Raw genomic sequence first — 12525 nt, 5'->3', positions numbered from 1 at the left:
TCATGGTGAAGCCCCAGAAATTCACAGTCACAATTAGTATGAGAGAGCAGGCTTGACCTAGGGCATAGCAAATAGAGCTGGAGGGGGGAGCTGGTATTCCAAAGGAAGGACAGGAAGCCCTTTCTGTTAGATGTGCAGAATGTGTCATTGAAATGTTGTTTCCTCACTGTGGCAGGATGTGGCAACGAGAGTAGAAGACAGGGAAGGCTGACCATGGAGCTAGCCTCTGTGAGAGGAGTGGAAGGCTTGTCATAACCTGGTATTCTCAAGGTAGGTCTGAGTTTAAGGATGTTCTTTCACCGAGAGTCAGATGGAAGGATGTGAGAATATGGGAGCCTCTTTCAGGAACTGACTCTGTATGCCTTTTCAGCCCCTTTGACATTTCCTTGCTTTTCCCTATTTGCAAGGCTGGTAGAGTAAAAATTAACTCATTACACTCAGTGTGGTGTTGATGTACAGCATTTATCCGCTAATGCCACTCTCCAGGTTTTTTTGTGAGTTGCCTCTGAGGCTCAGGAAATAATTTTTTTGTTGGTTTGATTGAACCGACTCCCCATGGTCCCTGGCTGTGTTACTTCTAGGGTGACTTAAATAAGTGTCACAGATCAGCATTAGCAAGAGATGAAAAGCTGGGCAGGGGTGTTTGTGGTGGTCCTTCTCCTGGCTCATGCATCTTGCTCATGCGCCTGGAAATAACCTTATGATTAGATGTGAGTTGGGAAGAAATTTTTCTCTAACATGGGCTATTGTATTTTGAGCAAAAAAGGGAAGGGGGAGGTATCTACCTACTTCTGGAAGATGGAACATGGTTTGCCTTGTAAAATGAATTTAGTTGTTTTGGGGGCAGGAACTCCCTTAGCCTGGAGTAGTATAAACCTTAGTTTGGTGGAGGTGGGAGGCTGAGTGGATAAAGGGAAGATGAAAGGATGTTTCTGGACTTCACATAAACTTACTGGGTCAGAAAGGAATGTGAAGACACCATCTGGTTCATCTTGTGATTTTTACTTCCATAAAGCAGGGTCCAATCTCCTGATCTCTCTGCTGGTAAATATTCAAATTATGCAAAGATCTTCAGGGCCAGGCATTTCTTCCAGTGCTCCACTTCCCTTAGGTTAGGACAGTTTTCTGTTGCCTCCAATTAGAAACTCCTCAGGTGCAGTTTAATCCCATTACTTCTAGCCCTGTTTATACAGAGAACAGATAATTTCCTTTCTTTTTACTATATAATTTATGTATTTTGAAGGCTGTCAGCATGTGTGCCTTCAGTCTTCTCTTTTTTTGTGAGCTAAACCAAACTCAATCTCTTCAATTTTTTTATCATCAATAATTTTTTTCTTGTGATCTTCATGTGACACTGCGAGACTGCAATCCCTGACCTCTCCTGACTTTCAGTCCTACATATCTGTTTAAGAAAAGTCTGGAGAAAGGTGGCAAGTAGCAATGCCAACATTTCCTCATAGTCCTTTTTTTCTTATAAACAACCACAGTGAATGAACAAAATTGATGGCAGGTGAAATTTGCAGCCCCTAGGAGAGGAACACACTGCAGGGGAAGATGGATGGATGTTGCTGAAGTGGTGACATCAGCTCAAAAGGAGGGACAGGGGGACAGCTGGGTGATAAACTGATGTGTGCAGCTCCATTGAAAAAAAAAAACACAACAAAAAATCAACAAAAAACCCAACAAACCTCTAGGTTTAGGATGCTTAAGGAAAGGAGATGCTGAATGATGAACAAGAAAATGTTACTGTAAATGGCATTCTCTGGGAATGTCTGTGTGTTGCAGCACCTTGGCTTTGGAGTTTTACAATGTGAACAAATATTGCTGCTAAGGCTGAGTAAACTGGGGCATGGAGAAACTGGGAGGCATGTGATAAACTGAAGTTCAGACAAGGCAGAACTGGAAATCCCCTCCCAGTCTTGATACTGCTTCTTCCCAGACAATGTTTAGAAATTATTCCTGCTTCATACTGGTGATAAGTGATGCCATATTTTTTTTCTTGTTAAGAACACATTTTGCAGAAGGGTCTATAGTAATATGTAGGATTCAGCTGAATTCAAGCTGCAAGACGTGGTCAGTTGCAGTCCTCTGTTTTAAAATATCATTGATAAACATCTGTTTTAGATGTTCTGGTCAGAACTGGTGAAGCTTTTCAATTTTTAAATGTGTTTTGTGTGGAATATCGCAGTGTTAAATAATTAGCAAGAGCTCTAAGCATTGCTGCATATTTTATATTTCATCTGTCTGGAAGAAATGGACAGTTCTGTTGCTACAGATTAACTGAAATTTATTTTGTGATACTCTGGCTGCTGGAAGAGAGGCTTTATAGTTTGGGGGTTTTTTTCCATCTTTCACACATTGTTTCATAAATTAGTCTTAGGTATCAATAGACACTAATTGTGTTTAAAATTAAGAATCTGGCACAAAAACCTGTTCAGATTTAGCCTTTTCCTCACAGAAATGGAGTTGTTAATGATTCTTCTTACAGAATGAAGGGTAAGATCACCTTTTAATTAGCTTTAATGATCAGATCCTTCTTTCTGAGGCTCTTTGAAAAGTCAGTTGTGTCAGAAGCATGTCCATGGCTCCACTGTGGGCAATCCTGTACATCTCAGTGCTGCTAGCAGGCTACACCAGCAGGCCTTGGAAAGCAACACAGAGAAGTAACCTGTCACTGTTTTTCTATAAAACATCTGTTTTGTCTGACTTCAGGACAAACTTTTAATTTTGAGATGGTTAATATTCCTAGCACTGCGATTGACAGCACTATTCCTGAAAGAATAAAATGCTTCAATCATAATGTGTGTTGGACCTCATAGCCCTCCTGGCAGACAATGGAAGGCTTTAGTATACAAAAAAATGCAGACATGGACTCCTCAACTGGAAGAACTTGTCCTAGATTAGAGAGTACAGAGAAATTAACCAAACATGGCTACACAGAAGTTCTCTTAACTGCCCAAGTTTTCTCCTCTGGTATGGTACCGGTAGCTTAGAGCTCCAAGTAGTCCTCTTCTTAATTTCACAGCCATAACTTAGGTAGTAAATCCAGTTTGTTTGGGAAAGACCTTAAAGATCATCTGGTTCCACCCCCCTGCCATGGGCAGGGACACCTCCCACTAGACCAGGTTACTAAAAGCCCCATCTCACCTGGCCTGGAACACTTTAGGGATGGGTTATCCACAGCTTCCCTGGGCAACCTGTATGAGGTGTCTTGCCACCCTCATAGTGAAGAATTTCTTCTTAATGTCTAACTTAAATCTACCCTGTTTCAGCTTGAAACTGTTCTCCCTTTTCCTATCACTACATGTCCTAAGAAGTCTCTCCAGCTTTCCTGCAGGCCCCTTCACGTATTGGGAGGCTGCTATAAGGTCTCTGTGGAGCCTGCTCTTCTCCATACTGAACAACACCAACTTTCTCAGCCTGTCTTCACAGGAGAGGTGGTCCAGCTCTCTGATCATCTTTGTGGTCCTCTTCTGGACTTGCTACAACACGTCCATGTCCTTCTTATGCTGGAGACTGTGGAAATGAACAGAATACTCCAGGTGGGGTTTCACAAAAGTGGAGTAGAGGGACAGTCACCTCCCTTGACCCACTGGCCATGCTTCTTTTGATGAAGCCCATGATGCAGTTGGCTTTATGGTCTGCAAGCAGATACTGCTGGCTCAAGTTTAGCTCTTCATCAACAAACACCCCAAGTCCTCCTCCTCAGGACTTAATCCATTTTCTGCCCAGCCTGCATTTTTGCTTGGGATTGCCCCCACCCGGGTGCAGGACCTTGCACTTGGCCTTGCAGAACTTCCTGCAGTTTGCACACACCCACTTCTCAAGCCAGCGAAGGTCCCTCTGGATGGCAACAACCACCTTGTGAAGCCTTTAGAAAAGTCTCTGCCACCTTGCCAGACAAACATATAGGATGCTGGTGACTGTCTTGGACTTTAAAGACAGTGGTTGCAGCAGTACTTGGTGGCCTGTTAAGGGCCAGATGCCTAGTCAGGCCAACAAGGATTGCAGACAAAAAGATCAAGGACTTGAATAAAGCTAATTCTCCATTCTGGCAATCAAACTAGGAAAATGTGTGTATTCTTGCAGCCCTGCCGAGGCTTGCAAAAGCTCTTCCCATCTCCAAAACATTGCTGAGACTGATGCCAATGAAAATAACACACAGAAACACTTTAAACATTTTTGGCAGTCATTTGCAATTCAAGTATGCTGAACTTTTAAGAGCTGATGAGCAGTGAGCAGAATAGAACAGATCTGTTTGTCTACAAAGACTGGAAGGGTTATTTAGCATCACTAAGTTTTAAAGAATTTTTTTTTTTAATTGACCAGGGGTTTTAGAACTCCGTTGTATTGTAGCTTTCCTGTTGCGATAAAACTATGAGAAATATTTTAATATTTTGTATGTCAGTAGCTTATCAGCATATCAAAAGGCAGGGGACACCAAAGAAGGCTATAAGAATGTGTTCAAAATAGCACAAGGAGGAATTTTATGTAGTATTTCCTTGGCACAGTGTTCATAAGGCAGTGTAAAATTTTACTCTTTCATGAAGTTTACCTATACATATATAACAAATTCTGTTTCTTAAATACTCTTAGATCTGGGACAAAGTATAGCATGATATGAAATTATGCCAGTAGTTAACATTAAGATTAATCTCTGCATAATTTTCTATAGAGGGCAGGGAACTCAAGGGGGATGTTTGGTTTACAACCCCATATAATGAAGAGTGAAGCTTGTCAGCTGAATTTCCCAGTATATGGATGATTTTTGTTTTTAAAAGTTAGCTCTCACCTTTCAGTGTTGTCTTCCTTTTCTGAAGAATTGCCTATTCAACAATTACTATAAAATCTAAGACAAGAGATGACTGTTAAATACCAGCATTTATATGATAAAATTAATATAAATAGTCTTCTAAAATATCTGTGATAAAGCCTAGATCCTATTGTATGCATATATATATTGGTTCTAGAGTATAATCTAGGTGGGGTTTAAGCACCATGTTCCAAAAAGCAAATCCATGTGAGCCACTCATCACCTCTTCATCATCTGAGCCTATGCAGACAGCTACCATATTTATGACACTATTTTAATCCTATGTAGAATGGCTTTATGAAGACAGCTATGAAACTTTGAGTTCATCACAGAGCTATTTCCAGTCAAGAATGAAAACCAACAAAGATGGTTGTTGTCTGCCTCTTGCCTAATGGGCAGGACTTGCTGAAGGAATCAGGTTCTCAGCACCCTCAGACAATTCCCACTCGCTAGATAAGAGGTGTCAGCTTAGTAGCATGAGTGGAATCATGACACAGCCTCTTCCATGGTTTTCAGTGTCATGCTTGCATGGGATTGTTTTCCTTTCTATAACCACTTAAAATGCTATCTTCCTCTTCTTCCTGTGGAACTCCAGGTTTGGAGTAAGGAAAGGGAAAATTTTAACACATGAACCAACATGGTGTCTGACTCCTGAGCAGACAGAAAGAGGAAAATGTGCTATTTCCTTGGGGTTTCTTTAATTTCTGAGATTAAAAATTTACATCTTCGCTCTGATATGTGTATTTGCTACCTCACTTGTCTTGCATCCTTTGAATAATTATTCTGTTAGGAGTTGTAAGTCATGCAGTGCTTTTCAATTTATGTAATTCAGCATGCAGGAGAGGTGCATATCAAATTTATGTGCTGAAATGGAATAATCAACCATTCACGAGGCAACACCTGCAAGAAGGAGCAGTCACAGCTTCTCATCCTGAGCAATACAGAACTCCAAGCAGCTCCTGGGCTAACTTGTCCTGGTAGAGCAAAAGCCCCTGGAGTAAATCCAGCATAACTTACCTGGTTAGGAGCTGTGTCCATGTGTTAGATTGTTGTCTTGCTTTGGTTTTGCTTTTCAGAAGGAATCATAACTCATTTGCACAAACAATCCCTACTCCATAGTGAATATACAAACCAGGATTTATAACAGATAAATTAAAGACAAAAAATAAGACAGCAAAACATGCAGTAATAGAAAGGATAAGAGGTACCCTTTTCATGATGTCTAGTAAGAAATGTCACTTGGAGCAGAATTTAATTTTAATTTCTAAGTTATCCAAATACCTGCATCAAAAAAGGAAAACAGATAAATGAGCTATTCATGGGCATGCTGGTGTCCTGAGTGAATCCTGAATTTGAACATTGCATTCAATATCTGTACATAAGATAGAGCATTAAAGTGCACAGTATTTATAAAGACATCATTACAGAATGTGACAGTCTAGGTTGCAAGAGAAAATAAGAAAAAAAAAAGGTCCTATCGCTTGCCTGAATCTTACATAACTTTTTTTCAGGGTAAGAAAAAGACTGCTGAGCAGAAACTGTCTGGTGGCAAGTCAGCTGCTGCTCAGAAAAAAGGGGTGAAACTCTGTATGGTGTCCTCAAAAAAATGAGAGCCAGGAGCAGCTGTGATCAACTGTAGAGAGTTGAGGGCACACGATACTCTTTAAATTAATTTAGGTAAATTTAATTTACCAGCAAATCAGCTCTGATAAGATGTTGAAGAGAGATAACCATGTTGTAGGTGTGGGTGGAAATAATATGCATAGTGAAACAAGTTGGCTGGGTGTGTGGAGAAGCGTATGGCTGGAGAATCTTGTGAGACACTCCATAGCAGCTGCAGTGTTGTACTTAAACTCATTTTGCATGCTGTTGACCAGGCAGAAGAGACTGAGCTGTGGCAGTCTCTGGCTTTTTGTGGTTGCCAAACATCCTGGCGAGGAACACTTAGTATCATCTTAACTTCTACTTTCTGCTTGTTGTGACTACTTAATGCTGTTTCATGACAATTTTGAGGTTATTTGAAGGAGTCTAGGGAGGGAGTCTGAATGTCAGGCAGCATTGGAATGGTCTCAGCAGCAGCTGGGAGATACAAGAGGATTTATAGGGGAGAAGAAGAGCAGAGAGCAGGGGAGAGAAACAGGTGAGGAAGCATGGAGTGGCAAGATGGAACAGAGGTGTCCCATTACAGTGTATCTTAAGACACAACCTAGGGGTGCAGGGTCTTGTGGGAAGCTGAAAGTGTACAGGGCTGTTTGGTTAGCATGGCAGACCTGCTTAGCTAATTATTTTATCTGCTGTATTTCTAGAATACAAGTAATGTGCCAGCTGTACTGCAACATGGAGACAAACAATAAAGGTAGTTCAGCTGCAGAGTTTTGCAGATCCTGATGCCTGTGGCCCCTCATAATCTGCTATTTGGGCTGGCAGGAGGGGAGGAAGCTTAGTAAAGAAGAGGACAGCCACTTGGTTCTGTGGTACAAACAGCTATAGCTGTCAAACAATAGTGTTTCTTGTTTGGGAGTTAGCTTGGGTTAAAGCTTTTCAGACCTACTTGCCTGGGGCAAGCCTCCAGGCTGAAATGCTGTTAGGAATTTGCAGCTTAAAGCTCCTTGGCAGCAGTTGCCATTTTTCAGCTTTTGTGTCAGCAGAGCAGGTTCCTGAGAGTGTGTGAAAGGAAATCTCAGAGGGTATTTGAGACACACCTGGGAGATGCATGTAGAGATAGGGAGGGAATCTAGGAGAAGCCAGCAGGGTCTCAGGCAGACCTGGTGAGGAGGAAGAGGTTAGACTTAGTCTCTTTCCCTTCTTCCACCTTGCCTCCATCCCTTCTTCCCCAGGGGTGGTTCCTCATGTTCTTGGAGTTTTCAGCTTGTTTACAAAGCTCGCAGCTGTCTCCTTCCAACCTTATAGCTGTCTTCCCCTGTCAACTTAATTCTGCTTAGAAAAAAAATCCTCCTCATGAATCCTCCAGTGCCATAGGCAAAGTCCCTTGCAGTCTTCAGCTGCCCCTACCTTGTCTTGGCCTACTGAGCTGATGTCACTGGAGTAGTCATGCTGATGTCAGAAGCCTGCAGTTTGACCTTCATTAGGTTGCTGTGGAGTTGTTAAAGTCGTAACTTTTGTTAAGCAAAGCATGGTTGGGCAAGTGTTAGGAAGAAAACATCATTGGTAGAAGTAGCAGAACTCATCTGATACAAGAATATTTTCCCAGTGACTTGCTATGCCCCTCATCGAGCAACACTTCAAAGTGGGCCAGCAACCAGTAAAAGTGCTCTTCATCTCATAAAACTCATCTACCTCACCTTGAAAAGCAGTAACACAGTGCTAGCTTCAGGGACACCTCTCTGTGGAGGACCTTCAAGAATCTCTGGGTCAAAGCTCGTGCAGCTGGAACCAGCACACTCAACACTACTTTGCCCGACAACTGCTGGTCTTGTCAGCAAGGAAAGGGGAAGTAGAGATATCCACTGGTCTGTAACTTTGTACTGTTCTTTGCATTATTAATCACTCTTTCACAGAGATAATGAATATCCACATTACTTCACACAGATCTAACTACTGCATGATAATTAATGCATGCATTTAGCTTATCCTGACCTAAACCACAAGATGCTGAAGTCTCTAGAGTCAGTTCAAGGCTGTCCTCTAGGTTTCGGAACCATGATCAATTAATGGTAGGTATATCCTGCAAACTCTCTGCAGGCTCCTCTCCCAGTTTCTGCCTTTTACCTTCAATGACTGGTTCCCAGTGCAGTGATAGTTGTGAAGGGGTGACTGTTGGATACATCAGGATCATAGCTCAGTAGAAAGAGATCTGATGGGCACAGTAGCCTCTTTTGTCTCTGTAGTCTCTGTATCTTTAAGCGTATGTAGAGGCTACATGTATGCAGCTTTGTGTCTACATTAAATGAGCTAATTAATGCTAACTGAATATGCATGGATGCAGTAAAACCTTTTCCTCTTCATTACAGATCTACTTTCTGTCCAAACTAAAATCTTGGCTCTTTGACCTACCCAGCTCATTTATAATGGGTTCTCAAACCCATGCAGTGTGTAAAACTGGCTATTTGTTCTCCCAAATTATCTCTGAAATAGTTCCATCTTCTGGAACAATTGAAACTTATCTGGACTTTTTTTATGTCATAGCTTTATTAATGAAATACAAGTTTCAGTGGTCTGAGAAGACTGATTTCCTAGCCTTGTTCTCTCTGCTGGTTTTCAAGGAAGTTCCTATCTGTTGGCCAGGTCTTCCATACTGCTTTGCGCATCTGAGTTTCAATTCACACTGAAAAACATTTTCTTCCTCACTGGTCTTGAGGTCTGAGTAGTCTTTTACAGAAATGTATGGCAGACTCCTCTAAATGTTATCCTTCTTCCAGTCACTCTCTAAAACCGTCAGGAGAAGCAACACAACATGGCCAGAATCTAGTTGCAGACATTGTGAGATTTACACTCGCTACTGTAGTCATTCCTTCCTAAATAGTATATCTGTATCTCTGCCTCCACCTCTCTCCATCTCCACCAAGAATGGCATTATTTTGCTTTGTACCTAAAGCAGCATATTGGCTTAATGATTAATGACTGGAATTCCTAAGTATTACAGAAATACAGACATTTTTCATTTTAATAATGTATTTATTTATTTAAGAATAGTATGTGATTTTAGGGAGTATTAGGAGATTTTTGTGGAATATTCCTGAGAGAAAATAGAAACTGTTTGTTGCTCAGGATTTTATCTACATAATGTTTCTCCACTGCTCAAATTGCCATGGAGTTCTTCTTACATCATTTGTAAAACAAATGTTCAACACTTTTATTGTCTATCTGGACCCTCACAAGACCATAAACTGGATCAACCATCGATGCAGCAATGCTGTGATATTAGGACAGAGCAGTTTCAAAACCTCAGCAACTGTGTATTCTTTTAGATAGTTAAATTAATAGATTTTCTAAGCTGTATAATCTCACCAGATTCTTAGAGGACACCATCTGGCTGCACCGTTACAAAAGTCCAAGTATACCCTCCCCCTCCCCAAAACTACAAGATTTTTTTTAAGGATAACTGTAATTTTACAATTAAAGAAATCTAACAACATCTTTGGAGATGAAAAAGCATCAACAAAACTAAGAAAGCAGCTTATGGGACTTTCCTCCCTAGAAACATCTGAAAATCTCAGACCTCATGTAAATGTGGGGTTCAAGTAATGTTTGTTCTTTGTTCCTCCAGCGTAGGAGCATTGGTCATCCTATACTAGTGTCAGAAGTCATAATACAGATCTCTGGTTGTACTGCAGGAATAACAAGGCAGGATACAGTAAATAAGTATTTCCTTGTGATAAAGTCCCACTCAGTTTAGTGCTTTCTGGATTTAGGACCATTATAGAAGTAGATCTGATTGTAAAGATGAGCTTTCTCACCAGCCTCCTCTCTACTGACCTATGCTAAGGTGAATTTCAGTTCTCATTCTAGATTTCAGGAAGATGCAAAGGAAAAATTACCATTCAAAATGTTTCATCTGATCCTGCATGGACTGGTAGTTAAATGGGCAGAGTTCCCACTTTCCTCAGCTGTTGGCTTAGTGTATTTCTTTTGTACTGGTGATACCAAAGGGAGACATTCTTTATACCAAGTGTCACTGGTCAAAGAGGCTTCCCATGCTTCTGAAGACCATCACTCCATCCTCCTCCTCAACAGTATCATTAACTCTTATATTGGCATGGGGTTTTGTGGAAATCCCTCATGCACAAAAATAAATAAAACTATCATGACAGCAAAGAGCCTCAAACTGAAGTATCAGGATGCATTTTCTGCAATTAGCCTAGGCTGTTCTCCATCCATTTTGCTGCATCCTTCCCCTGTGCCCCACACCTGCCAGCAGTACAAGTGGTCCTACAGTTCCATACTCATGGATGAACCACCTGATTTGGCAAAACCAGCTGCTTTGGAGGGGGGATAGGGTTTGTTTTCAGCCTAGTCAGGTCCCGTCCCCAAATGCACAACCCCATGAGAGCCAGTCCCAAGACACAGCAAGGAGAAAACCATGTGAGTGGGGCAGGATGTAAAGTTGTCCTTATCTTTAGCAACCATGCAGATGACTTAAAATGACAAAATCGCTCACTAATCAAGGTATTGGGACAGATTAATAGAAATTAATTGTGCAAATTCCTAGGACTTGACAGTCTTATTATTGAATTCCAGTGTAGCTAAAACATGAAATTTCTGTATTGCTTTTTGCAGTGTGCCACTTGAATTGGCCAGAGTAAGAGAAGAATGAAAGGCAGAGGGTTTGGAATTTTTTAACACTCTGACACATATTTGGTAAATATAAGGCAGTAGACCTGATTTCTGTACCAAAAAAATAAAGTAAAACAAATCCAGAATTAGTGTAAGTAATATCTATCCAGTAAGTGGATAGAATAAGGAGAATCCATGCAGTTTTGTCAGAGGGAAGTCATACTTGAAAATTTTATTAGAGTTCTTTGTGGTGAACATCTGAAAATGAACAAGGAGCTGAGAGGGATTCAGTAAGATTTCCAAAATCTTTTTGACCAGTTCCCTCAGTAAAGGCCTATTAAAAAACCAAGTCATTAATGGCATAAGAGATAAAACATTCCATGTGTCTGTATCTGTTTAAAAGCTGTGAAGCAATGGATAAAAATGCAAGTGTTTTTTCACAATAGAAATTTGTTATGTTTTTTCTGGGGATCTGTGCTGGTCTTGTATTACTAAGTGATGTTGAAAAGGTGAAGAATACAGTGGTGAGGTTTACTGATGATACGGAGATATTTAGAATACAAAAATCAAAAGCCAGCTCTAAAGCATTGCAAAAGGACCCCACGAATAGCTGAATGAGAAAAGAGCTGACAAAATTAGGTTAATTTTAGAAAATCCTAACCTTTCAATACAGACAAATGATTTATCAAATAAACCAACTACCATTCAATAAAGAGGCCGTGGAATAATTTTGATCAGTTTGATGAAAATACTCGAAGTTGAAAGGCAAACTTCAAGGAATGAAACTGAGAATAACTGGAAAGTGTTGGTTCAGCACTCGACTTTTCTCTATCTCATATTTCTGTAGATTACAAAGAAAAGCAAGCAGAATGATTAAGCAAGGATAACCAGGGAGATATTATAAAAGAAATCTTTGTAAATGCTGACTGGTATGGAGAAGGGCAGATAAGGAGTAATCACATAAGGCTTCTCAGAATAAGATAACTGAATGGGAGTCTATAAAACCATCATCTGGCAGGTTTAAAACACAAATAATTTTCCCCATAATGTAGAACTCAGTGTAAGATACACATCCTGTTAAGAAATGGGAATGGGTTAAAAAAGGAGTCAGAGCTATCTGAGAGATGGCCCCATTGAAGACCATTTTCCAGTGGTCTAGAAAGAAATCTTGGAAATACTGAGAGCTATAGGATTTGCCCTGAAAAGAACCAATTTATATGTCTGCTGAGCTTTACTTAAGCACCCACAATTGGCCACTGTGGGAAAGTGGAAACCAAGCTATGAAGACTTGGTCTGCCCAAGTACAGACATTTTAACTTCTATTTTCCAAACAGAATTAATGACTTCAATGAGGCTTCTAATATCAACCGCATAATGTGAGGTTAGCACAGGTAAAGGATATTTCAAATATTACATTTAGTTTGGGATTGCCTTGATAACAGCAATGAAAGACCTAAAGGGCATCATTCAAGTGGCAC

Source organism: Heliangelus exortis, chromosome 3 (assembly GCF_036169615.1).
Source record: "Heliangelus exortis chromosome 3, bHelExo1.hap1, whole genome shotgun sequence".
In the NCBI taxonomy this organism is placed as follows: domain Eukaryota; kingdom Metazoa; phylum Chordata; class Aves; order Apodiformes; family Trochilidae; genus Heliangelus; species Heliangelus exortis.
This window is presented reverse-complemented; position numbering follows the sequence as displayed.